At 35.9% G+C, this 5,131-nt stretch overlaps 1 pseudogene; it reads left to right on the forward strand.

The window, feature by feature from the left end:
• Positions 1 to 1,326: 1,326 nt before the first annotated feature.
• Positions 1,327 to 4,357, forward strand: LOC113873732 (annotated as a pseudogene).
• Positions 4,358 to 5,131: the final 774 nt, after the last annotated feature.

Genomic DNA, 5,131 nt, shown 5'->3' on the forward strand with positions numbered 1-5,131 from the left:
CTATACAATAATTAAATTGTAAAATTTGGCTTTCGTCCCATGCAGAAAAGACTAATGTATTGTACATATTCTCGTAAGACTAGACTACTGAAAGGACCATGTTAGTTTATTCCAGTCTAGTGTGTAAATAATAATAAAGAATTAGTTAAAGTGAGAATGCGGCACAGGATGTAATATGAAAGGAAAAATGATTTGTCTAAATTGGATAAATAACTTTATTTTAAGTGGACTAATGAAATTAGGATATTATTTAATATGATAATTATCAAAAAAATTATTAAAAAAAATGTATTAGTCCATTTAAGATGAAAATTATTTAGATAACTTAAAAAAATTACACCAGTAACAGAAAAAATAAGGGTGAAGAGTACGTAGTAAAAGTAGCTACGATCTTATTAATATTGTTGATGCACAAAACATACTAGGACTAGAGATGCGCCAATTGGTGATGGGTGAAGTAACACTACTCCTAGTTTCAAGTGTAGAATTGGAAAGAGAGATCGAAAGTGGAGAGGGTGTCTCTAACTCAAACCCAAGATTTCTACAAGCCTTAACTTGCTCCAAGTCCATGCACAGTGACCTCCTCCCATCTTTAAGCCTTGTTATCGTAGCCTTCAACCAACCCCCTTTGATCACTCTCCCCAATTATCAAACGTTCCTCATCTTTCTTCTAACACTTGTTCCTAGTTTTCTCTGAACCCTCCCACACCCTTGTCTCCTTTCTCATTCTTCTACACCTTTTCCTCCACGTCTCCTTCTCCTTTGTTTTGTGTTTCATGGACACATGAGCCTCACTGTCATTGGCATTGTACTTCATCCTATTCCTTCCCCGTGGGAGTGTTGCTAACAAGGGACAAAAACTACTCAAGTTCTCCTTTTTAGAGTTAGAAGAGAACCCTGTTAGGAATTGAGATTTTTCTAGAATACTTTAAGATTAGAATATATTTTTGTTTTGTTTTATCTACTACTGTTTGTTAGGTAAAAGTATGGGTTTATGCTTAATTTGAGGAAGAGTAGTTGACATAGTCAAATTTAGGTAGAAAGAAGTGTTGCTCCTTATTTTATGTTGTCTTATTAAACAATTTTTGTTAAAATCTATTGCAATATATATTCAACAAATGTAATGAAATGACATTACGCATTCTTCCTCCATTTATCTAGTTTCATAACATGGTATCGAGAGCTCAGTAGTTCTTGAAGGGCCTGTGAGGGAGTAAAAATACATGTTCAAACTAGAAACAAAAACCTACCAGCAACAAAATGGCTTCTTCTTTACCTCCACCTCCAATATTTGCAGGAGAAAACTATGACTTGTGGGTTGCAAAAATGAAAACTTATTTGAGAGCTCAAAATATGTGGGAATTGGTGAAAAATGGAAGCAACCCAGCCCCTTTACCAGACAACCCAACAATGGCTCAAATAAGGCTTCACGATGAAAATGTGGTAAAGGAAGGCAGAGCACTTGCTATCTTACATGCAACAGTACATGATGATGTTTTTATCTAGATCTTGAATCTTGAGAAAGCAAAAGAGGCTTGGGAAAAGCTCAAGGAGGAGTTCCAAGGCAATAAAAGAACTAGGAGGATGAAGGTGCTAAATCTGAGAAGAGAATTTGAAGCCATAAAAATGAAGGATTCAAAAACAGTGAAAGAGTTTTCAGATAGACTCTCTAAGGTGGTTACACAAATCAGATTGCTAGGTGAAGAGTTTAGTGATCAAAGAGCTGTGGAGAAAGTCTTAGTTTGTCTTCCTGAGAGGTTTGAGTCAAAAATCTCTTCTCTTGAAGAAAATAAGGATTTTTCTCAAATATCACTTGCAGAGCTTGTGAATGTTTTGCAAGCTACTGAACAGAGAAGGTCGTTGAGAGTGGAAAAAAATGTTGAAGGTGCTTTTGTGGTTAACACCAAAGGCAAAGCTCAAGGCAACAACAACTTTGGAAAAAAAAACCTTTTGGTGGAAAGAAAGGCAAAGGGAAAAAGAAAGAAGATAGCAACAAAGGAGGAACTTGGAAGGAAAAGTATCCATCATGCCCTCACTGTAGGAAGAAAAATCATACAGAAGATTTTTGTTGGTTCAGACCTGGAGTCAAATGTAGGGCTTGCAACCAACTTGGTCATGTGGAGAAGGTTTGCAAAAATAAAGCAAAGCTGCAAGGAGAGCAAACTCAAGTTGTTAAGCATCAAGAACAGATTGAGGAGCAGTTATTTGTTGCTTCTTGTTATTTGGCAAGTAGTAGCAAAAAACTTGGCTCATAGATAGTGGATGTACAAACCATATGACTCATGATGCTAGCATTTTCAAGGAACTTGATAACTCTTACTTCTCCAAAGTCACCATTGGCAATGGAGAATGTGTTGATGTCAAAGGAAAATGAGTGGTGACTGTTGAAACTCCTTCAGGTACTAAATTTATTTCAGATGTTTTATTTGTACCTGAGATAAATCAAAATCTCTTGAGTGTGAGACAAATGCTTGAAAGACATTATAGCTTGCATTTTGAAGATATAAGATGTACAATATATGATCTTGCTGGTTGTGAATTAATGTGTGTTAGAATGAGGGATAAAAGTTTTTCCTTAGAGTTGAAACAAACAGCTATGCATGCTTTTCCAAGTGCAGTAGATGATTCTATTTTATGGCATAAAAGGCTTGGTCATTTTAGTTACTCCACCTTGAAGCAAATGAAATCAAATGATTTGGTGCAAAATCTTCCTGCCATTCATGAAAATGTTGATGTGTGTGATGTATGTCAATATGGTAAGCAAAGCAAAATGTCATTTCCTACTAAAGTAAGTTGGAAAGCTACTGAAAAATTGCAACTTATACACACTGATGTGTGTGGCCCTATGAGTACAACATCTTTAAATAGCAGCAAATACTTTCTGCTAATTATTGATGACTTTAAAAGAATGAGTTAGGTGTTTTTTCTAAAGCAAAAGTCAGAAGTGTTTGTTGTTTTTCAGAAGTTCAAGCTAATGGTTGAAAATGAGGTTGAATGCAAAATTAAAAAGCTCAAATCTGATAATGAAACTGAGTATACAGCAAGGGAGTTTCAGAATTTCTGTGAAGATGCTCGAATTCAGCATCAATTGACTGTTCCTTACACTCCTCAACAAAATGGAGTGAGTGAAAGGAAGAACAGGACAATTATGGAGATGTCAAGGTATTTGTTGTTTGAAAAAGGTCTTTCTAAAACCTTTTGGGCTAAGGCTGTTAACACCTCAGTATACTTGTTAAATATGTTATCTACCAAAGTCTTGAAAGGTAAAACACCTTTTAAAGCATGGTATGGAAGGAAGCCTTCGGTGGAGCATCTGAAAGTATTTGGCTGTGTATGTTATGCTTTTGTTCTAGAGGCTAAAAGAGATAAGTTGGATCACAAGTCAAAAGTTGGTGTTTTCTTGGAGTATAGCAGTAACTCCAAAGGTTATAGAATATATAATCCAGCAACAAAGAAAATTCTTGTCTGCAGAAATGTTAAGTTTGATGAGTTATCTAGATGGAACTGGGAGAAAAGCAAAGCAGAAGCCTCAAGCAAAAGGCAACTTGGAGTAGACAGTGTCCAAGAACAAAATTCAAAAATTGAAGAAGAAGATTTGAAGGATGATGAAGATTTTTCGATTAGAGGCACTAGAAATCTAGCTGAAATTTATGAGAGATGTAATGTTGCTGCACTAGAACCGAAATGTTATGTTGAAGCTGCTAAACTAGAAGGTTGGAGAGTTGCTATGGAGGAGGAGATGAAAATGATTGAGAAAAACAAGACATGGCAGCTTGTGGATAGGCCAACTAATCAAAAGGTGATTGGTCTTAAGTGGGTTTATAGAATCAAACTTAATTCTGATGGTTCTGTAAAAAAACTTAAAGCTAGATTGGTTGTTAAAGGCTATCATCAACAACATGGAGTTGATTTTTCAGATACTTTTGCTCCTGTGGCAAGACATGATACAATCAGAATGCTAGTGGCATTGGCAGCAAAATTGGGTTGGAAGATCTATCATTTTGATGTGAAGTCAGCTTTTTTAAATGGTCTGCTTGAAGAAGACATCTATGTTGATCAACCCGAAGGTTTTCAAGTTAAGGGCAGTGAAAATAAAGTCTACAAACTCCATAAAGCTCTTTATGGATTGAAACAGGCACCAAGGGCTTGGTATACCAGAATTGACAATTACCTTTTGCACAAAAGCTTTGAAAGAAGTGAAAATGAAGCCACTTTGTATGTAAAGAAGTCAAGGAATGAAGTGCAGCTCATTATATCATTGTATGTTGATGATATGCTAGTCATAGGGAGTGATTCTGATTCCCTTAGACAATTCAAGCATGATATGGAGAATGAATTTGAAATGACAGATTTGTGAAATGAATTATTTTCTTGGAATGAAGATTTATCAATGCAATGCAGGAATCTTTATTTCACAAAAAAGATATGCTTTGGAGGTGTTGAAGAAGTTTCATATGGAGAAATATAAACCAGTGACCATACCCTTGGTTGCAAATGAGAAGTTGTCTTTTCATGATTCTACTGGTAAAGCAAATGCTTCTGTTTATAGAAGCTTAATTGAAAGTCTATTGTATCTTTCAGCCACTAGACCAGACATAATGTTTGCTGCAAGTTTACTATCCAGATTTATGCATTCACCTAGTGAAGCTCATTACAAAGCAGCAAAACGAGTATTGAGGTACATAAGAGGTACAACTGATTATGGTTTGTGATTTCTCAAAGATAAAAGTGTTGATCTTGAAGGATATGCAGATAGTGACTGGGCAGGAAGTGAAGATGATGCCAAGAGTACCTCAGGTTATGTTTTCTCTTTTGGCAGTGAAGCTGAGTATATTTTAGCTGCAGCAGCTGCAAATCAAGCCATTTGACTTAGAAAAGTGTTGTATGATGTGGGGCAAATACAAAATGAGGCTACTGTAATATGGGTTGATAATAAGTTAGCCATTCCAATTGCAAATAATCTTGTCCATCATGGTAGAACTAAGCACATCAAGGTGAAGTATCATGCCATTAGAGAAGTAGTGAAATCAAAGGAAGTAAGCATGGAGCACTGTAGTTCAGAGAAACAGATTGCAGATGTCATGACCAAAGCTCTCTCCAAGGGCAAGTTTGAAGTATTAAGGTCAAAGCT

The sequence above is a fragment of the Abrus precatorius genome, unplaced genomic scaffold, assembly GCF_003935025.1.
Source record: "Abrus precatorius isolate BTA unplaced genomic scaffold, Abrus_2018 Scaffold7, whole genome shotgun sequence".
Taxonomy (NCBI): Eukaryota; Viridiplantae; Streptophyta; class Magnoliopsida; order Fabales; family Fabaceae; genus Abrus; species Abrus precatorius.